The 23,795-nt window shown below is 38.4% G+C and overlaps 1 protein-coding gene across 1 annotated transcript in view; it reads right to left on the bottom strand.

Moving 5' to 3' along the window:
- The window catches only part of LOC308399117 (uncharacterized protein), a 198,574-nt gene extending 175,577 nt beyond the window's left edge, over positions 1-22,997 (bottom strand). The window contains exons 1-3 of the transcript XR_013972075.1: positions 22,983-22,997; positions 14,447-14,762; positions 14,116-14,179 (exon numbers count right to left, since the gene is read on the bottom strand). The gene's annotated coding sequence lies outside the window, so the exon portion shown is untranslated. The remainder of the gene's footprint in view (positions 1-14,115; positions 14,180-14,446; positions 14,763-22,982) is intronic.
- Between the last annotated feature and the right edge of the window lie 798 nt (positions 22,998-23,795).

Below are 23,795 nucleotides of genomic sequence, written 5' to 3'. Positions count from 1 at the left end.
ACATTGAGAAATAGAAAACTGTTCTTTGAATCTGCTTCTTGTGATTAAAAAGCACAACATGAAAGAAGATCAGTGAAGGTGAAAGACACGTAGAAGGTTTGATGTTGACTTTGCATAAAAAGAGCACTGACGCCATGAAAATGCGAGAAACAAAGCTGTGCCACTGTCTTCCTGATCTCATTAGGCTTTATTTTAAATGGTGTTAACTTGACCTGCATTTCAAAGTAAGCCGCTCATATGATATTGCCTTTTCAGACTGTGTGTCTCTATGAAAGTATGCCAATATGAAGTGCACAGTGCTAGCATCCGCACTCAGTAAAAAAAAAAGAAAATAGATTCACTGAAGGACCGAAAATATGATCTTCAGGTCACAAAACAGCTGTAATTTTATGTGTGTGTGTGTGTGTGTGTGTGTGTGTGTGTGTGTGTGTGTGTGTGTGTGTGTGTGTGTGTGTGTGTGTGTGTGTGTGTGTGTGTGTGTCTGTCTGTCTGTCTGTCTGTTTAACAGGACAGAGACTGCCAATGTTTTCATATCACCTGCAGTATCTTTGGATGAGTAACCCATTAATGACTAGGATGCAAACTTTTGTAAACCAATCTAGAAATCAGTGATGTTCTGGATCCACTCATGTATAGCAACTTTCAGCTGCTCCCTTATTCACAAGGGATGACCAACAGCAGATAGCTTGCCACATTTGCTCTTCCCAACACGACTCGCGGGACTTAACCGGAGATCGTACACCAAATGACTGTTAGGTGACTGCAAACCACTGCACTGATTTCCATTATACACGAGCTTTTGAAATGCTACTAATTTCTGTTTTACTGAGCAGCCTCCAAATCATTCATCCCACATCTGCTGTTGACTCGAACAAAATTCAGCTGCAGACATAAATTTGGGTGAGTTACGTAGCAGCGATGTGTGTTGAACGTGACATGAATATGTATCTTTTTTTAAATAAACATTTAGATGTTAGTAATCGCTGTATGTACGACGATGTTCATGCAAAGTTTCAATCAGACAGGTAGACACCCGTATATGCATACATATATGATATACTACACAAAGAAATATACACCGAAACTTATGAACTTTAACTGTTTCTTGAAATGTACGCCTCAGCAGTCAGCAGATAAACCACCAAGTCAGCAGTCATTTCAGATACAAGTACATGGCTATGGTCTGTGGTTTTAGTTAGTTGCTAGACATTTGCTAGGAAATGTGATGACATCATAATATAGGATTCAAGGTTTTGTGCATATAAAGGAGATGCTATCATCATAGAATAAAAATCATATTGTGCCTGAGGAGGTGACAAATAAACAAACAAAGATCATGTGTTGCAAAGATCATGCGTAATATTTTGGGTCACACAGGACTCTTCAATTGTATTCTGTATGTTGTTTTTACCTTTGAAGATTTTTCTTTTTATCTATGTGTGCATCCAGTGGTTTCAAACTAAGACTAAGTGATTCAGTATTCTACCTGTCCTGCTTGGTTTAAATTGAACACAACTACCATGATCTCTAGTTGCGAAATTAAAGGCCTCTACAGTACATCTATTTATGTATCTGCTCCAGTGGGAAGTAATCATGTCAATCTGTGTGTGTGTACATGCTTTTGTTTTATTTTGGAGGTTTTTTGTTGTTTTGGTTTGGGGGTTTTTTGCAACACTTGCCTGTGGCATCCAGCTCAAGGCTAAGTACTGAATAGCACACATGAGGCTTCGTCGCCAAACCCCACAGCTAGCCAATAGAAACGCAACTCTGCCGACCTTGTCTGCAAGGCTGCGGCGCTCTGTGAGGCCCCTTCAAAAACTTCCCCATTCCTGGTGAGTGTGCTTCACTGAAAGAACCTGCTACATGGGCAACATCATTTTCAAAGCTCATAAAAAGAGAAATATTGCTTTCTATTTTGTGGTGGATTTAGCAAATGAGTCTCACAGTGGTGAAAAAAAAATACATCATGTTTCTGCAGAGATATCGAACTGAAATTATTTTAAAACATACTGCTAATAGATGCCACAGAGAATGTTCCAAATGATTCAATTCATTTTTTACACGATCAGTGACAGGTTGAGAATAAAAGGTGGTAATTTCTACAAATCCACAACTAAAATGTGGTTTACCTCAAAAGTTGCATTTTATGAGAAGATCCAAAACTCACATACTCACTGTTTTAAACTAATATGTCATCACTGAGCTACAGCACATTTCTAAGGAAGAATAATCAGAAGTTACAAAATTGATTCTATTTATCAGACTAATTGTCTCTAACAAGGCATAGAAAATGGTTTACACCTCATATATATATATATATATATATATTGTAGTTAATTTGAATATTTGCCTCTTGTGATGCTAGATGCTGATATACAGTACTGATGATATTACAGTGTGAAATTTTAAAGTGATGCAGTGCTGCTCATTGTCCAGTGGAATTCAATATTCAAGCTTCAGGGAGTATAAGAGAAAGACTGACTGCAGCATCGTTACTGAAAAACAGACAAATTGCGAACTTTATGCTTGTGTGTTCCCGGTGAACATACTGATATTTATAAGCAGAGATGCGCAGTAAAGCGTTACACGTAACGCATTACTGTGATCTGATTGCCTTTTGTAAGTAACGAGTAATGTATGGGATTACTATTGCAAAAAAAGTAATTAGATAACTGTTACTTTCCTGTAAGCATGTTGCGTTACTGTGTTACTAAACCGTTGTGATTTTGTGTAGATCACCAATGGATAATATGGAGTCTGGGAGAAAGTACTAACATGCAGCATTTAAAGGGTGAAAGTCCTTTCAAGTTTTATTCTGTAAAAAGTGACTAAAACATGCTGTACACTCTGCGTGGGAAGAACACTTCTTTTTACAGCTAAAAATTAAACTTCAAATCCGAGCAACTAGCAAGCCGCCACAAATTCACAGAGAAAACCTTGGATCTAAGTAACTAAGTAACTAATTACTTTTGAAAATAAGTAATCAGTAAAGTAATGGGATTACTTTTTGGAGACATAATGAATAATCTGTAACTAATTACTTTTTTTAAAGTAACTTGACCAACACTGTTTATAAGCCAATTTCTGATTGTAGAAAGCTCTGGAAACAGCTGAGTATGTCACATTTAACCTACCAAAAGTTTGTTTTTTTAAATACATTTCTTTATTTTTGGTTAATCGCTTACATCGCCACACTTTTCAGGTTTTTATGTGAGTGACACTAAAAGATTATGCAATAGCATCACTTAAACTGGACTGCTTCTAGAATTACCAGCTATCTCTGTTTCAACTTTTAGATGTTTTCTCTTGTTTATTTGAATATGTTTAGGTTATCAGTTTTATACTGTGCTTAATCTTGTTTTTTTTTTGTTTTTTTTTAACGAACAAATATTTTAAATAATCTCTCAAAAATGTGTTTAAAACTGAAAAACTGTTGAACTCACTCATTGGTTTGGCCTCTACCATTCGAGTTACGTATGTTGTTTTATTGCTCACTTGGGTTTACTTAGTATGTCAGTATCATAAAAGTGTAAGAAACACCACAAAGTATAGTATGATACAGATCACAGCTGGAACTGATATTTTTAAGACCTCATTTTCGTTTCCAGTTGTCTAACTCTAGATCCCAAGCCAGTGTTTGAAACGCACTTGTGTACTGTATGAAGGTGACGGCTGTTGGACTGCAAGGCCACTGGGTCTATCTGATAATTGACTGTCAAATAAAGGGCTGTTCCTCTCTGGAGTCCTCTCTGACACCCACATCAATCTGTCTTCACTTAGAGAAGGCCTAGCCCAGCCCTTCACCCCCCATCTGCGCTCCCTTCAAACTACCCCATTCACCACTTCATCCCCTGCACCCCTCCTCCTTCCCTCTACACCCAATTATCTATCCATCTATCCATCTATCTATTGGCCCTGACCATTTATCCTTCAGCTTCTCTCCCTCCTTTGCTCTATCCCATCAACAGCACTTCTCTTGACATGCTAACAGCTGTTTGACAGTAATGGCTCTAAAAGCAGAGCAGGGTGCCAGTCGATGTGTGCACGGCTTGGTCTGCCTTTGTGTGTGTGCATGACATATCTGAGAGGCCTTGAGGCCTCAAGAGGCTTGCGCACACTGCCATCAACAGCAGCGATTGGCATATACGCACATCCAGAAGCCTGTATGCTCACAAATACAGGTTCCAATCAATAATAGGTGTAGAGGTCTATTAAACCTCAGGGCTGACATTCCAAGTACTAGTTCATACCTGAAATGATGAAGTATATAATCTAATATCAAAAGTAGACAAAACTGCACCATCAACATGTTTTGCTGAAGTATCAGTGTAATCGCAGACAGATGAAGAATTAAAGCTGTAAAGTAAAAGCAGCTTATGTTGAACACTTCATTGTGAAATACTTTTTTTCTGTTTAATTGTGTTTGTATTACATTACGCTCACACATGTGTATCGAACTTCTTGTGAGCGTGTGCATGTATGCTAACCTCCAGTCATTTGTCCTCCTGGGTTTCCCCCCTCCCCCTGGGTTTTTTATTGTGATGCTGTCAGCTTGCTGTTTGATGAATGGCAGGCAATTACACAAGGCCACATCTTCTGGCTCATAATCGGCACCATTAGTTATAGATCCACACTCAGACACAAACACCAGCGCACGCTGCTGCTTATCCACCGGGCATCTTTAAAGGCAGCACACACACAGAGCCATGTCTTTGTTGACACCTTCTATTTTCAGCATTCATTCTCACTCTGTGCATGATTTAGTTTGGTGACACCACTTTCCCTCCAAGATGAGAAAAGTATTAAGTACTAATTTTTCTGTTTCTATAGCTGGTGTCCATCAAATATTTGGTGCATTACTTAAAGTAGCCACACAGAGAAAAAATAGTTAAAAAGAAAAAAGAAAATTACATATATAAAGATCTACTTTTGCTCTTTGCGCTACTTTTAATAATATCGAATAAAGTCTATGCCTCCTCTGAGCTGTGTAAAAAATTAGATATGTACGTGTGTGTCCATAAAAACTGAATTTTGTATTTCTGATAACATCCCTCTAAGATGATACAGGAAACAAGATTATGATATGAAAAAAGAATCACTAACAGTTGTTTAATACAAGGGAGACAAAACACCAGCATCAGCAAGCTCATATAATCTGAATTTATTCAAACACAGGGATGTGAACATTGGAGAGTCCACTCACGGCAATTTCTCAGAACATTACATCCTGTTTTACAATTTCCTGCTAAAAATAATAATTAAGAAAACAGTCACAAAATTTTAATTAAAAAACTAGCCAAGGATATGTATACATTATTTTTTACAAAAACATATATTTTTCACAGTGTCCACACATTTGGTAAAAAGAAGGAATATTCATTCTTTCTTACTCTTGATTTCTGTTTGAGTTTTTGTGATGTAACTTTGTGCAATAGTAAAATATGATGCTTCACAGCTAAACATATTAACCAAAGTATCCATTGTGTAGCATTAGTTAATCCATTTTTGCAATATTAAAATGCAAAAATTGAGCATAGTGAAATATTTGTTTATTTATTATTTATGTTTATTATTGTGTATTTGTTGAGGTTTTAGCCTCAATTCAATTGTGTCACATACAAGCAACAAAATTACTTAAAGAATTAGCCCATTTTTGTTTTTGTAAAATCTTATGAAATGCATAAGATGAACAGTTTAACGTAATATTTCTATGTAAACTTACCAGCTTCATTATATAAGAATTACTTGTAGAAAGTGTTGGTGTAAAGTCAGTAACAGCTACCAAGCATCTCTGCTCATAATGTTATTCCTGTTAACATTTTCTTTATTATTGATTATTTCTCTATTATTTTAGCCTTTTTTAATTTGAAAAACTCCCTTCATCATCTTTATGGTCTTCACCTGTATCTTGTTTCCAAAACTCGACTTCCCTGATTACCCTTTGTGTTTTCCATACTCCCTGTTCTTTCGAATGTGCTTGAGAAGGTTGTGGCAGCACAGTTAATTGATTACTTAGAGACTAACCAACTGCTTCATCCAATGCAGTTTGGTTTTAGACCAAAATTTTCCACAGAAGTGGCAAATTGCTATTTTGTTGAAAATATTAAGTGTAATTTGGATAATGGTAATGTTGTGGGTGCAGTGTTCCTTGACCTAAAAAAGGCTTTTGACACAGTCAGCCATGACATACTTCTTTCCAAGTTGATAAAATTTGACTTTTCAAAGCAAGCAGTTGATTGGTTTGAGTCCTGTCTTCACAAAAGAGAGCAGTGTGTGAGGGTTGATAAAGAAAAGTGATCCATGTTGGAAAACAGAATCGGTATTCCCCAAGGATCTGTTCTTGGCCCATTGCTGTTTAGTTTGTTTATAGATGATTTGCCTGCCAGTTGTCCAAAAGCTAGCTGCCAGCTTTATGCAGATGATGCAGTTATACACATACCAACTAAGTCACCTGGCGAAGCAGCAGACACCTTAACGGTACATCTAAATGATGTCCAACAATGGCTGAAACATAATCATCTTGTATTGAATTAAAAAAAACAGTTTCTATGTGTTTTTCTATTAGGAAACGAAGTTTATCTGATGGTTTTAAAATCAAGTTAAGGAACAAAGAAATAAAGGAGGTCAAAGATTTTGAGTTTTTTGGAATAATTTTAGATTCACATCTTAAATTTGACAAGCATGTAAAGAAGATTTCTAAGACGGTCAAGGCTAATCTGAATTGTTTTAAGTTAATTCGGCACTATATACCTACTTCAGCAGCTCAGATATTTATGCATTCTATGATATTCTCTCATTTTTCATATTGTATGACAGTTTGGACCCGAGCAGCACCATCAACAATTCAGTCTGTGGTCCTTATATAACCAATCTTTAAAAATAATGGATAAAAAATCTGTTCGGTGGCATCACTGTCACATTTTAAAGAAATATAATCTATTTAGTTTTAAGAGTTTTAATCATTTGTGTTTTCTTAAATTAGTCTTTAAATGTATAAATAGGATGGCCCCAGAGTGTCTCAATAGATACATCCAGAGACAAGATAGTATTCGTATTACTAGGAGCATGGTGAACGGCAACTGCAAGATATTATATCGCAGATCTAAATTTGGTCAGTCAGCTTTTTCCATAAAGGCCATCTGTGGAACACACTTCCAACCGAAATCAAATTGATTACAGACATCAGATCCTGTAGGTTAAAGTTTGGGAAGGGAAATCAGAAATGTAGTCATTTTAACTAATGATTTTTAATTTTATTTTATTGTCTATTAATTGCAGTTGTATTTATGATGTAATTTGGTTTTATGAAAATGTATGTTTTTGTAAAATAATCAAAATAAATCAATGAACAAAATGAATCAAAATAGATACATTTTGTAAAATGTATCTATTTTGATTGTGAGCCCAACAAGGGACAATTGTTGAAAATTAGCAATAGCTATAAACTTATGTGCGTTACATCAGTTTCATGTTTTGTACTTGGGCTATGTTAAACTGCATTGTCCCTTTTAAATAAATAGATTAAAATTAAATAGTCCTTCTGTTTAACTGTTCTCATTGTGTCTGCTTATCCACTGTGTGCTCCTTGTTTTCCTGATTCCAAGTCCGGATTTGGATTTCTGTTTGTTTTTTTTGTTTGTTTGTTTGTTTGTTTGTTTGTGGGTTTGTTTGTTTGTTTGTTTGTTTGTTTGTTTGTTTGTTTGTTTGTTTGTTTGTTTGTTTGTTTGTTTGTTTGTTTTTAACACTGAATAAAGTTTTTTTTGTTATTCATCCCACCTTTGAGTCCTGCACTTTCCTCCTTTAATCCACTAATCAAGGCAGCAGAAAACATGTGATCACTTCTTGCTTGTACTTGCAATGACTGCCTGAAAAGGGTAAAGAACTGGATTACATAGGTGTTAAGAAAACACTCAACATTAACTAAATTTATTTTTTGGCCAGCAGAAAAAAGGTTTGAAAAGACAAATGACACATGCAATACTTTTAAACTAACTTGGCTCCATAAATAGTTATGGAGCAACTTTATTCTTTATTAGAAGACAGGTTTGCTGCCTCCTGATGGATATAAGCTTAGTGTTTACTTTAAGCTCTGATACTATTGTGCTTCCTGAATATGGCCTTTGCTAAACCAATCTTATAAGCTGAATATATAGGATAAATACATTCCTATACATAAAGTTGGTCGTGGCTATATTTAGTCATATTAGACTCAAATGTAGTATGGAAATACTGTGCAACAGCCTTTACAAATTTAAGGGGCTATCATTAAAAAAATATTTGTCAAACACTTTTGTTTCATTTCTGTGATTAACAGCAAACTATATGTGAAAGTATGTTAAGTTGTTTGAAAAATATTTTTAAAACAATCCATACAAGCACGTGTAGAGACAGAAAACAGAAATTACATATGTGAAAAGAAGAAATGTCGATCATAATATTCCCGCTTCTGAGCTCTAATTTTAACCTGTTCCTCTTCTGTCCTCTGCTCCTTATCAGCACAAGACAACACATGGGGCTGAAACCTGCCCTACGGACTCTAACAAGGAGCTTTAACAGCTTGGCTCTCGTTTGTTCCTCTCCGCCCACTAATGCAGCTTTTAACACTCCCATCACCCTTCGCTATAAACCTCATTAGCTTATCAGGACAAGACAAAAGGGAATATTAACACTGCCTACTGTACTCAAGGGCCAAGCTCAGGTGTCACATCTAGATAGCAGGTATTACTATGCAAGTCGCCCCATCCTGGTCCACTGATACAACTCTCTAAGCCTCTCATTGCCTTATCCTCTTAAGACAATACCCCCATGATTCCTTCTCTTCTACCTGAGATATTCACTGGTCATCCATTACAAGTGGCACCTGAAACTGAAATACAACCACAAAACTTCACCTTAACCCCTCAGTATCCCTATTACCTTATCTTGGGAAGACAAAGAGGTAGCTTTAGTTAGCTCAAGGTCTGACTGCCTGACTTTGCTAGCTTTTGGATTAGCTATGCGACTAACGCGACTCCCGCAGGCCAAGGTGAGGGCTGTCTTAATGCAGCAGCTTTGGGGCAGAAAGCTGCCTAATTTCTGCTTCTATCACCACTAGCAGGGCTCCAGAAAGCTCCCCGAGAGCCACACGAAGCAGCAGTTAAGACAAAGTAGCACAAGGTTAATCCCAGCGGTGGAGAAGTCAGAAGGTATTAGAAGATATTTAAATGAAGGGAACAGTACACACCTGTACAAAACTTTAGTGAGGGAGGATATGATTTTTTTTTCCCTGCAGCAGGTTTTCAAAGTACTATTATGCAAAGACATAAAATTTGGTAAAAGTGCAGCATATTCTTGAAAGTAATTAGACTGTATTTACAGGAATGTGGCAGTGGAGATATGATGCTTTGTATAAAGACAGTAAAGAGAAACAAGGCTAGCAAAAGTTACAAGAAAATCACATTTCGATGATGGCTGTCTTCTCTAGCGTACTTTGGTTCAGATTTTAACCCAACAGAGACACCACATAGTCCACACAGCGACATTTACACAGTTTTACACAGATTAGACTCTATACATCTACTCACACTAGTTGTTTGATTTTAAAAAGCAAGCCAAAAGTTTCTCACATTAGGGAACAAGTAGAGTGACTCAAAATACAAGCTATAGAGTCCGAGTCTCAGGTAATCTTTTTACTTCTACCCCTTTCATAGAAGCACTTTACATAATGGCAATAACTGCAAAACGTAACAGTTTATAAGAGAGGATTTAAAACATCACGCCAACTCCATCATTAAAATCATTAAAAATCTAAAGGAATCAGTTCATTGTCTTGCCTTTGATCTTGCGTGTATTCAGGTTTGGTAACACACTTTTAAAAAACACGCTGAAACCACTAATGTTCACAGAATTTTGTTCAACCAAACACATGGCAATGACTGGCACACAGCCAAACACATGTACCCAACATTAAATATGGCTCCTTTGATTGATTATACAACATGCTCTGCACACAGCCCTCCACTGCAACCCACACACACACACACACACACACACACACACACACACACACACACACACACACACACACACACACACACTCCTCACAAGAAAGGGAATCCGAGTTCATAGGTTAAGTATAGAAGCTGTCCAAATCAGCAGGTCAGCTGACAGACAGAGGAAATGACGGGCTTAATGACTAGCTGCTGCTGCTAATGACTCACAGCTAGCTGGGTGGAAAAAGAGTGTGACTGACAGACACGCATAGACACACATGCATGCAGGTGCAGTCTCACTCACACCCTCAACCTCTCCCGCTCGATCAGCTGTAATTGGCAGTGAGACCTCGCCATCCAGTCGTGAGCGGCGCAGGCCCCGCCCACTACTTTAACAGCCCATTAGCAGTTATTAGAGGGTCCTCAGGGAGCTGTACGGGTCACAACACACTGCCAACCTAAAGGAGATTAATAACCCATGAGATTTAATAGAGGCGATGCTTCTGCGGTCAAATTGAAAATAACAGATGGAAGAGGTGAAAAGATAACAAGGAGCAACTGGAATCACAGATGAAACAATTATTTCATACGATTCATGTTTACAGGCACCATAAAACATTTATGGAGTTATAAAGATTCATAAAAGGTTATAAAAATGATGCTTGGGCTCAAAGACCTGTAAACCCAGTGGACCTCTTAGAGTTATAGGAAGAAGTCAGCTGGTAACGTAATCCAGCAACATGCTGTCAACGTCAAGCATCTTCATAACAGCATTTTATTGATGGCTGCAATCCACTTGGGGAGCACACCGGCTCTCATCATTTACTATGACTTTTAAGGAACTCAGCTACTGTTTACAGATTGTGTTTCAGCTGTTTTGCCTGTCATGATTAGTCCAAATGCTACTACTGTTGTGCTGCTAACAGATGGATGCGAAGTTCTGATCAAGTTAGATTTTCCTCCCTATAATTACCATTTCTACTGAGTTTCTCTGTATTCCTTTTGATATAGGAATTACACACACACACACACACACACACACACACACACACACACACATGCACATGCATATATACATACACATATATATTCATTACCTCTTATGCACAAGCTTCAGAGAGGAGACTAATGCACACAATACCCAAAACCCTCTTGCATCTCAACACTAAATCCATCCAGCAAACTAATGTCTCTTTTAAACAACTTAATCCAGAGCTGTGCATCACAAGCAGTGTAGAGGAAATTGCTGTTTTACATAAGGTGCTCATATCAGTTGCAAGATGGATAAAAATAAAAAATCATACAAAATGAAAAAGAAAAATTATCTTTTGAACCTTTTTTGTTGTTTTTCTCTACTGTTTTTGTAAAGTCAAATGTTTTGTTTATTTGTATGAAATCTAAAAAAAACAGTTTGACTGCATGGCGAAAAGGTATGCTTATCTTCCTCTGCACTCACCCACCCCACCAACCCCTCGCCCCCGCATCCTCGCACCTGTGCTGGGGAGCCAGGGGCTTAGAGATGTGTCGGTAACAATCAAAGCGCTGATGCATGCCATGTGACTAAGTGACTGTAACCCTCCAGGCAGCCTGGGACTCTGCCTGTTAGCGTGTGGCAACACCAAGATAGGTCATTACCCATTCTGTTCCAATTGAATTTTAACCAGCGTATTTGTTCCAGTGCAAATTCTGACATTTCAATATGCCAACAGAGAAATCAGCTCATTTGAATGTGGCTCGCTTGTTTATTGTTTCCTGAATAAAAAAACGAGGAGGAGGAGAAATAACAGCATGAAACTTCTGTAACAGGGTGACTGACTCAGGTAAATCAGCATTAACCAAATTAAATTTTAACTATCGCACATATTCTAATTTAACATTCAGAATGGCAAAACTCCTTAGGACAATAAGCCACACACCTAATTATAAATGATTTTACATTTTGTCTGCACTTACAAGCTTTATAAAGCAACAGTAGTTTTGACAATTTTGAGCTTTTTTTAGGCGAAAGCACAAAACAAAACTTCTCTTTGCAGTCTTGCAAGCAAAGATTTGATGTTTCACTCAGTTTTACCTTGCAGTTGATTGAATTTCAACTGGCAACACAACACATCTAAAATGCCCTTGCTTTTAAGACACTCAGGTGTTTCTTTACACTACTGTGCTCTCTAGACAGGTCAATGTATTGTTCAGCTGATACAGGAGTGTACAAACAAATGCTTGGGATATTTTAAAAAGGTGTCAACACATAGATTGTCTAGCAAAGCAGCTCTAACATCATTCTTAAAAATACCCTCTGCTCTCTGTGCATCAATACTTACAGTATCAATCAGTCCTGTAAGGTTACGTATGTATGGGTGTATGCACATAGGTGTATACATAATGATACTATTGGCTGATCAGTCTATAATGGCCTCAGATACCCAATATCAGTCGGTCTCACAGTAAGTGGAGTCTGTGTCTGAACCTTGTTGAGTCTTTAAGTTTAAGTTTAATGTTTTCTCTGTGCCTATCAACCATCCAAGGACATGCGTGTTTTATCTTAACTGCAGATGCTAAGGGTGGTGGTGTGGATTTGACACAGGTAAAGTGCTTCAAGTGCATTTAATAAAGCACTATTTAAATGTAAACCACTTTGCATGATCAGTAACACTGTTAAATGGCATAGATACATTTCAATCCATTTCTTCTAAAACAACAGGAGCACCTGCGAATAACAGTTTAATGGAATATCATTCTGTGCTTTAATACAGATGTGGCAGGAAACTGCTTAATATATTAATAAACTGCTTAACTGCTTAATGTATCGATAGACAATAACAAATGAAGTTGGTTCACATATTTGATAAACATGACAACTAACCTCCAGCCTCCCACTTGCACATTCCACCACTGCTGCTTCGTATATATGGTCATTCTGCATTGCACGGCTTAGCTTTCATTTATAAATCTGAACCTACACTTAGATGAGTAACACACAAACACTTTGTACTCATGACACCAACTAAAGACAAATCCTGGTGCCGATACATATAAAAACAACTAAATAATATTGCAAAATCTTCTACAAAATAAGAGATGTTGGGAGAAGTTTGCAGATCCTAAACGTTTCTTTATCTAACACGTAAATACACACACACTGGACTCACATGTGTGTTCAAACTGCTGGTCAGCTTCTACGAAATAACCAACCAATGGCTTTCAAGTAAAAGGTATATAAAAAAATGTCTCTGAACTACAGTGGAGTACAAGTATGAAATAATGTGAAAAAATAGCATTCGACTTTTAAATAAGGTCAGTGTACCTAAGAGTAAGACAGCAAACACTGTAAATTAGGAGGTGCAAAAATGTATAATTCTCACTCATGTTTTATTTGGGTGTGTCACATTTTATGGTCAGAAGGTCAGCACCTGATGACATCATTCATTCTAGTCTTAATCTTCTAATGTCCGACTTTGTGATTGTTTTGCTAATAATTGTATTCATTTATTTTCACTGTACTGTTCGTTTTTCTTCTATACAAGAGGAAGCAGGGGCAGAGAAAGGTTCTGAGGTAGTTTCACTGACAACAAAAATCCGCTTGTGTTTTCAGCAGTATAAACATGCACTACTTTCTTGACACAAGGAGTGAGTCTGTAATCAAACACAATTTTTGCAATTAAAAATTATGTCATGTGATTTCTAACTTAGACAGGTGGCTCAGATTAGTTTTCCTTCACTTGTGCCGATCTTCTCTGGCTTCACTGACAGTGTGAGAATTCTAGACTTCAATGCAGAGAACAAAATGAGGAGTACGAAGGTCCAAGATGTTCAAAGCCATATCAGAATAACACTTTGACGGTTACTTTAATGTAACACCTCTTCTATCTGAAAACTTTAAAGGCTTTTTAAGCTAATACACACACACACACACACAAAGAGAAGAATCTAATATAGTTCATATGAAATTCATTAATTATCTTCACTATAATTCAGGCACTTCAAATGTAAGATTTGTAAGATGAAGACAAACATGGAGCAAAGAGGCAATGGCTGCTTTAAGCACACGCAGACAAACAGCTGATTAAAAGGTGAGAATAGTGTGTGTGTGTGTGTGTGTGTGTGTAGGAAGCAGGAGAAACCCGTTACATATTTTGTCCTGACTCACCATGAGTTGCACTTCAGGTGGTGTCTTCAGGTATCAGTCCACTCACTGTCAACCAGGATGGAGTCTGTAGGCCACACAAACACCCATCACACATTTAAACATAACCTTACAACAACTTCTTAGGACAAATGTGGTCATTACAACTTTTAGTAACGCTGTTAAGTATATAACGTGTAACAACTTATTATTCCTCTGTAGACATCTGTCGTATCTATGCAGATGAATGGCTTCTAGATATGTTTAATATAGTTAGTTTCCGTTTACTCTCATAACAAGTTTGACTAATTTAGTTTTTGCACAAACAGAAGTTAAATGTTGCAAATGATCTGACCTGTAATAATCCCTGGGAGCGATCTAACCAGGTGTCACTTAGGTAATAACGTAGCAGGTCCACGCAGGTAAAGGCTGACTGTCCCTTCACCAGTCAGGTGCTGAGCTCCCGTGATGTGGAAGCAGAGGAACAGAAGGATGCAACATGATACCAGCGAGCTCAAATCCTCTGCCTGCCCCTCGTAATCCTTCAGCACAATGATCCCTGCAGGATGTTTTCTCTTCTCCTCCTCCTCCTCTTCCTCTTCTTCTTCTCCAGCTCCAGACTCCTCTGCGGAGGTGTTGCCACCTCTGTATGTAGGGCCGGCCAGATGCACCTGCGACAGGACACCAGGTAAGAGGAGATGAAGCACCACCCGTAGCCACTGAAGTCATTCTTTCATTCCTCTTCTCTCCTCAGCATCGACAACTCTGGCTGTTCCTCAGAGTGTCTCTGCCAAGAGTAGTCGGGCACAGCAGTCCTGTTTTGCCGCTCTTTGCCAAACACACAAACACACACGCATGCACAGAGGAGAGTGTTGTAGGGTTTCTTTTTTTTTCTTCCTTTTTTTTTTCCAGCAGCCGAGCTAACCCTGAGCCGGGGCCTGGTCTGCCTTTGAGATGCTCTCTAGCCCACAAACACAAGACGGCTTTCATTATCTTGCCCGTCGCAGCGCAAGGCCTAGCTTCTAAAAGCTACTGATTTCTTTCTTCCCTTAGCCCCCTGCACAAAGGGAGGGCATTTTGTAAATTACTTGCTCGTTTCAGACCAACAAAAGGTACTTTCATTGAACCCTCCTCCCCCCTCCTCCCCCCCACTGCTCTCCCTCTATCCTCCCGCCATTTGATTTTGCTCAAATTTGATTACAAGGCTTGAAAAAGGAGACGAAGAAAAGAGAAGAGGAAATAAGAAAGCCCCACAGATGGCGTGTTCATTCAGTGCTGTGAATGGCTTTATATGGGCTGCCTTTATACATGTGGCAATCCAAAGACGCTTCAGCCGCTCCGCTAAAAAAAGAACTTGACAAAATTATTGGTTTGGTGGCTTTCTTACACGACTGACATGGGGGAACTCTTAGAAAGAAAAGTCTGCCTTCTCTTTCTCTTCCTTTCTTTCGCTCTTCTTGTCTCTGTGCGCTCTGGGTTGTACACCTTGATCAAAACAAACTAAATGATGTCTGATTGTGGAAGTGTTTACTTATACAGACACACACACGCGCATATGTGTGTGTGTGTGTGTGTGTGCATGCTGTCATATTAATAACCACATGCCCTGGGCCTGCATTCCAAGACAACAAGGTTTGCATATTCAGCAGAAAAAAACTAATGAGACACACTCACTATTTAAATCATCAACTAACACACACACACACACACACACACACTCTCGCACAGAACTCAAATTATTCATCTGCTGTTATTTAACATTATACTTGAAAACACTGCACATTAACACAAAGCAGAGACTGTTCTGTTCTCCCTCACAGGCTATAATCCTGTTTCCACAATGGACCCCTCACTCTGCACTTGTTTTCCTCCAGCGGATAATCATAGCTCTCTAGACACACAAACACACAAACACACAGACACACACACAGCTCTGTAGCTGTTGGATTTTTTTCCCTAACACAAACATACACCTATGCAGCAGAGTGAACTATGACTTGTTTTCCCATTACCAGTCCACCCAGATGAAGACACAGTCTGGGACCTTACATGGCCACTCCGGTCAGAAAGTCTAATGGAGAGAAGCCACTTAATTCTCAGATCCACTGACCAGACATCAATTTCCAGGTCGCAGGCTGCATCATTCCATCAGTGTGATAAAGTAGCAGCCATTACTGAGGTCAGAAAGCCAAAAGTGGCATCTTTTATGGGCATTATTTTAGTCTTTGTCCGTTGTTGTGTTGTACAGCAGAACCTTTTGTTTTTCCTTGTGTCTGATACAAAAGACCGGCTTCACACTGAGCTACTCCACAGCTACTGAACCACTCCATCTCTCAGGAACATAAGACTGGAATAAGCCAACAGGTGAATGAACTGTTCTTATCATGGCTACAGCTGACTAGCATCAGGAATCAACCGTCTTTTACAAAAAAGTCCCTAGCAATGCTAAAAACTCAACAAATCTGTGCTTGATGTGCTTTTTTTCTCATGTTAGCACTTAAGCAGTGTGACGTTATGATTTGCTACAGTCGTACAGCTTATTAACAGTAATTCAAGACCAATATGAAAGTAACTGTAGCCAAACCCCACGGAGTTAATGTCTCCATGCTATATAAAACATTTTTTGAATCCAAATCTAGCTAAATAAATCATATAAAAGAGGCTGCCAGACATTTTGTTCACTTCACCTGCCACGTGTCACACACAAAACGTTATACAAGATGCTTTATGCTATAGGTTAAAGATCCTACAGTAATAGAGAGAAACCCCCAATAATCAGACAACCCTCTATGAACAAGTACTTGGCGACAGTGGGAAGAAAAAACCCCCTTTTAACAGGAAGAAACTTCCAGCAGAACCAGGGTCAGGGAGGGGCAGCCGTCTGCCTTGATGGGTTGGAGGCAAGAGCATGGAGAAAGGATAGACTGTGCAAGAGAGACTTGGATCAGACCAAGTTTTACAAATTATTACTGAATACAACTTCTCAGATGGTTCACATGTTTTGAGCCTATATGTACAGATAGTTATCCAATTTTTTTTCCAGCCAGGTGTACATACAAATAGATGCTCACCTACATCTAACAGCTACACGTATAGCTGTAAGTTATCAGCTATATTCACACCAGGAAGGAAACAGAAAACAATCAAAACACCCCTTAGAAGCAAAGGAGGTAGTAGAAAAGGAGATAATTTTCTTCCAGTAGAGAAAATGGTTTCAGTCCAGTAAAAACCCCACTGGCTGCACACACCAAGCTCAGCCCACTGAGCTTTGGCGAGCAGAGATATAAAGCTGTGAAACGCTGACAGGACAGAATAGCAGCTCTCACAGCTTCCATATCTACCACTTTAGAGATATTAGTAGTAGCAGCCAACATCACCAGCTGACCGACTACATTTTCCCCTCAACCTGCCTGATCACCGCAGTGGACCCCCTCCCCAACTCTACACACACACACACACATGCACACACTTTTTTTTTTAATGAGGGCAATTTGATTTTGTTATTACTGATGAAGACAGAGATTCCCTTAGTGGGCAGAGAACCTTCATAATCAGCAGTTAGGTCTCCATCCACAAACCTGAAGTAATTATTGTCTCAAGATAAAAATGGAAGGCAGCGCTGATTTATTTTTTTTTCTAAGGAAAAAAATAAACTAGATATAGAAATGACCTTAATATTATTTCTCTCTCTGGGCATTTCCAATAAAAATATTGCATCGGAAGGTTTGATAAAAGGATTATGTGGCCAGCTTTATGTGGCTGGAGTCAAATCTGGATATGGAAGGAGAGCTTTTTGATTGAATAATTCTTGTTTCCTTTCTGCCAAGCTAGCAGTCCTCTTTGGGGAAAGTAAAAATCAGCATTATGCCAGATTTATACATGTGCTCTGACTCTCTGTAGAAGTAAGTGTGCCAATATTGTATGTCTGACTACCTGCCTACTGTATGTGTTTGAATGTTTCCATGTGTGCTCGGGGATGTAGAGAGATGATGACTGTGTGGTCGACAACATTTCAAGCACAATTTCTAGCATTAATGGTCAAAAATGTGGAAATAAAAGACACTTTAAAAAAAAAGTATATCTATTTCATTTAGTACCATTCAATGACTTTAGAAAACAGTTTTCTACAGTCACTGGTACTGTCTAAGTCCCAGTTTGATTATTCTGTAGAACAATAGCCATGTGTTGTGCATATGAGAAAAGAACTGCACTAAAGTAACTCCTTACTAAGAACCTGCACTGGCACTGGTATAAAATTCAGATTATGTAATAAATCTCACTAACATTATTTTTACTATGTCTCTGATATTTAATCTAATTATAGGATTTTACACAATGTTTAAAGACTATTTGGCCTTGTACAGAAAATGTGTAAACTTGATGAATTTGGTAGATAAAAGTGACCACTTTACAACCAGCCTTGATTCAAATAACTACTCTGGTGTAAAAGAAAGAAAGAAAGAAAGAAAGAAAGAAAGAAAGAAAGAAAGAAAGAAAGAAAGAAAGAAAGAAAGAAAGAAAGAAAGAAAGAAAGAAAGAATTTCCTGTTAAAAAAAAGTCTGTAACAAAGAGAAAGAAAAATTAAAAACATGGTGAGGTATTTTGCAGTTTTGTTTTCTGTCTGCAGAGTAACTGGCAACTATTAGAACAAAATTGTATGTTTTTGAAATATTCTGCTTGATTTGCTGTCTATAACCATACACAAACGTATTTTCTGTGAGCATTCAAAATTCTTCCACTGTAATATTTTCAAATTAAATGCATGATAAAATAAAATAACTTTCCAAAAAAAAGCTTATATTTGGGTCAGTCAGGGTTACCGAGTTGGCGTACTTGAGGCATGACAACTGAGCAAGAAGAAAATTCAATTTATGAATGAATCTTGATTTAATTCTGATTTAAACTGTTCAAATAACAGTGTATTATTCATCTGCTGTTATCGGGGCATCATCAGCAGTCACAACGGGCTGCCGTTAAGGCGTTTGACCCCAGAATTTCGTTATCATAACAGGGCTGTGACCTCCTGACCTGCAGTCATTACTGCTGTCTCCTCCAATCAGCCCTCCAAAGCTCTGAAGATGCCCTCTGGGAACAAACAGGCTGCTGGAATAGAGGTGACATTAGATTTATGCATGTGTGTTAGTACTGCTTGAGCACAGGCACACTGCTGTAAGTGTGTGTGTGTTGTGTGCTTCATTACTTATAAGGACCAGGGTGTTCTCACAATCATAGAAAAAAATGATTAAAAAACACCCAAAGATGGGTTTTTTCATGTTGTACACTTCTTGCAGAGCTTAGTTTAGTATTTCTGTTGACTGTTAAGATTAAGATTAAAACAGGGTTGGTAACAGATTTGAATGTGGGGCAGTTCCTGGTAAAGGCTTGCTTGATGTTAGGTAAATGCAAGAGGGTTTAGAAAAGTTTAGAAGAGTACTGTGCAAAGGTTTTGAGATACCCCTCATTTCTTTATATGTCAGGAAAACAGAAAATAGTTGCAACACTTTACTCAAATCTACAAAGATAAATGAAAGCACAGTATGTATTAGCACTGTATTTGATGCTTACCGATATGTACTGATACTTTCATGCTTAAAAATAAAGTTATTGTCAATCAGATGCTCCGCAGATGGCAGTGCAGGGTTGATCAAAACCTGACGGTACGTTTGTGCATTCATAGTTCCATCAGTTATGACAGCATTTTCAAGACCACTAGCAGAAATTAGCCCAAAACCACGACAGAGCCTCCACCGTGTTTTATAGATGGCTGTAGACACTCACAGCTGTACCTCCTTCCTGGTATGTATAGCATGGTAGATAATATTAACAATTAGAACTCAGAATTTCAAAATTGGATTTCACTGCTACATAAGAACTATTGCCAATGATTTTCAGTCCAGTTTTTGTGTAATTTAGTATACCCCGGTCATGTTTCCCTTCTTCCACCCTTCCGCTGAGATAATTTCTGATGAATCATCAGCAAACAGAAGCTGGATCAACTGAAGGGCCAGCTACACTGCTCAGGCCCTTTGTCAGGTCTCTACAGGATTTTTTCCTAATTCTTAAGAACATGACCTTCACATACTGTTTGCCTGACACATTTGTATTTGTCTTTCACTTGTCCAGTTTGCTCAGAAGTTTCAGGAACACACTGCACACCATGCTGAGATATAGCAAGTTGTGGGCTAAGATCCAAGGACTGCACTGAAAACGAGTGAAAAAGCAGCCACTGTTCAAAGAGGGATGGCTCAAGTTGCACAGTACCATAAACTATAATTCGAGGGAATCAAATATATTTTACTGTGCTTCCTGTGTTTCTTTTAAAAAACATGTTCATTGCACTGAGTTGATGATCAATGGAGTGAACAGGACAGATCGGAAAAAACAAATATTCAGAAAATATCCTGAATACAGCACAAGGTACAACAGGGGTGGATAGTATGTTTTGTTTTATTTTTCCAGAAGAACATGCTGATTGTTATTGATGGGCCACACATCAAACAAATAACCTGAAACAAGACACACACATAGATGAATTATGTTAACCTCGATGAATTTGGTAGATACAACTGACTGCTTTACAAACAGCCTGGATCCAAAAACTTTCTGTTAAAAAATGTTGACTTTTCATGTTACCATAAAAATGATTATGTCTTGCTAACTGTCTGATATGCATACCTCAAACTGTATGAAATATAGGAGACTGTTATATTCATCAGAATACAGTATTTACTATCTAACCAAATGTCTGCATCAATGAATATTAATAATAGTTAATATTCTGAGACAGCAAGCCCACATGGACCTTTGCATGTCTATTTAAAGGAGTGAAACTAAAGTGGGACAGTGTTTCTCAGGTTTGATTTGATGCTATTCTAAGAAAAAACCCTTTCAAGCACTGCTGTTGTGTCGGAAATAAAAGATGTAACATCGCGTCAGGTGAGGCGAAGCTTTTGTTCAGTACAGAAACAGGATTTTCTTAGAAATCTATCAGACTCACATTCAAACACAAGGTAATTCATCTCAAGAGGCACACCGTGAGTTCATCAGCTGGGACCAACATGTCACCAGTTAACTCCAGGCTGGCGTTCTGTCAGTATACAATCTGTGAGACACTGTTTGAACGAGGGAGGGCTTCATTTATCATCAACACAGTAGCTGAATAAACATTTGTGAACGTGTTGGTGACTCACACTGTGTTCATCATGGTTATCATTTATCATTCCCAAAAAGACAAGACTCATTAAACCTGTTAATATTTAAAAGACTTCTTTTGTAGTTTTCTATACATTAATTTTTTTTAATCTAGTACATAAAAAATGTCTTTCCCCTGAAAGCTCATCTAGTTTGATTTCATTCTAAACTCCTCGTATAAAAAAAGTATATGCGATGGGTACTTCCATGGAGTGACTACTTCTGAATTAAGCTTGGCACAAAAGCAAAAAGTCACAATGTCTTTCTGGGGCATCCTGACTGGAAAAACAAAGGAAGAAAAGCAGCTTTTTACACAAAAGATGAACATTCTCAACTTGCTTGATGCAAAAAGACATATTTCACCTTCATAGAGAACTTAAAGATGAGAGAATTTAAAACAGGGAGGAAGGAGCAGCAACACAGAACGATGACATCATCAAGTCATTTGACTGGCCTAGAGAGCCTGTTGCATCTATTTTCCAGGCAGAGTCAACGCCACGCTCACCACCACAAACTTAACTCACAGTTGTAATTATTACTGAATTGCTCAACTGTGCGTAGGCCATTAAAGCAACTGCCTTCTTTCTTTTTCACTGTGTAAAATGTTGCATGATTTTTGTAGCTGAAAGGCTCTCTAAGGTGTTCCTCCTTGCACTCAGATATATTTCGGCTTTTTTTTTATCTCCAGCAACAAACCTTCAAAAATACTGCTTTTCATATCTCAGAATTATGTGGCAATGTTTTCACATGAAAGACAATCCACTAGTCATATTCTTTTTGTTTGTTTGTTTTTTAAACAAATTCCTCTAATACATTCCTCTGAGCCCCTTTCTATAGTGACGATAGAATCTATTTTTAGTGGTTCAAAGATCACAGCAGCACTTCATTTCAAAGTAATTTGCTTGTATGAAGACAAACTGCAGAACTTTACACATCAAGCATCAGGTTAAATCGAGGAAACACGTGGCTTTTTTAAAAAAGAAATCAAAATTGTGTCAAAAAGTGTCCCATGTATGACCACATGATGTCAAAAAGCCAAAAGAAGAAGCACCACGCCTACTTACTGAAATGGTGTCGTTCTAATGAAGTCACTCCAGAAAATGATTGGACAGGAAAATAATCTGCTGACAGGAGGTAATAACCTGACTTTAACTAGCACCGGCTCAGCACAAATTGAACCAGCAGAACTACATGCAACTGTGCGATTTAGAGGAAAGCATCTGATCATTTGCACAAACTTCTAATCAGCTAATGACAGAACTTTATCACCGGCTGTATGTTTCCGTAAGGAATAAACACACGGCTTTCCTATCAAAGCATGCAGGTCACCTTGTACACTGCAGCCTACTAAGTGCACAATGCAAATGCCAAGTCCAACTGCAACTCACAAAACACAATCAAATGCAGCACTGCAGGGATACAAAACTTAATATCATCCCTCTTCATCTCCTTCAGACAGCCTCGCTGTCTACCTCCAGAGTGCCAAAAAACCCACTCTTTGTCCCTAAAGTATCTTATTGTCATCCTAATCATTCCTCACAATCACAAACAATCTCACAACTTTTTTCCCCCATTCAGCCCTATCTACTTATGCAGTTCCCAGAAGGCATTGCCTTTTAGACCCTTCCTCTCTGGCAGCTAAGATGTCGGGAAAACAAATAACAGCGGAAAACAAAACAAAACAAAGTCTCCTGAAATACCTTGTGGATGCCCAGAGGAAGGCGCTGGACAGACAGATGAGCAGATAGGTTTCCTCTGTCCTCTTCTCTCAGGCTGCCTCTTCTCTCGGTGTGCTGTGGAGAGTGACTGCTCACAGCCCGCCTGGCATATCTAATTAGAGCCAGGCTGTTGCCACTATCGGGCAGAGGATCTACCTCTCCAATCTCTCCTGACTCAATCTTCCCCATCTCTGATTTTCTTTTATATTTATGCTGGAATATTTAATTGTAGACAAAAGGTTACTCTGGGCTCTATTCATCGCACACAGGCAGAATAATCTCCTTTAAAAGGCTTGACATTTCAGGCTTTTCAAAAGGGGCTGAAAAAATTATATCCCCGCTTTTGTTAATCAATGAAGTAGAACTCCCCCGAACAAAAGAATTAAATTGCTTGGTTGGGTTAATAAAACACACAGAAATAGCTGCTTCCTGTGGGCTTTTGTGCCTTCCACTGGCTCCCCCCATATGCAACCAGCACTGTAATTCCATATGATTTGGGGGGCAAAACTCTCATTTCTCCACACAGTTGGCTTTTTAAATCCTATTGAATGAGCAGTCTGTGAGGCTGGCTGATTGGGACCTCTTGCCTGAGCCTGGCTGCCTGGCTAGCAGAAAAGGCTCTCTCCATTTAAATATGACTTCCACTAAGGAAAGACAGCTAGTCCACTACAATTTACAATTTCTATACTGCCCCTGCTTTAGAAAAAACATTGTAATTATGCAAATGATAGGGGCAATAATTAGGCCCTTCACTGTCCCATTGTGTTGCCTGCCGTCATGTTTCAGCCCAATGGT

This window comes from Rhamphochromis sp. 'chilingali' (assembly GCF_963969265.1).
Source record: "Rhamphochromis sp. 'chilingali' genome assembly, chromosome: 7".
NCBI lineage: Eukaryota > Metazoa > Chordata > Actinopteri > Cichliformes > Cichlidae > Rhamphochromis > Rhamphochromis sp. 'chilingali'.
Note: the sequence above shows the minus strand (reverse complement) of the source record. Positions and strands in the feature narration are given on the sequence as shown.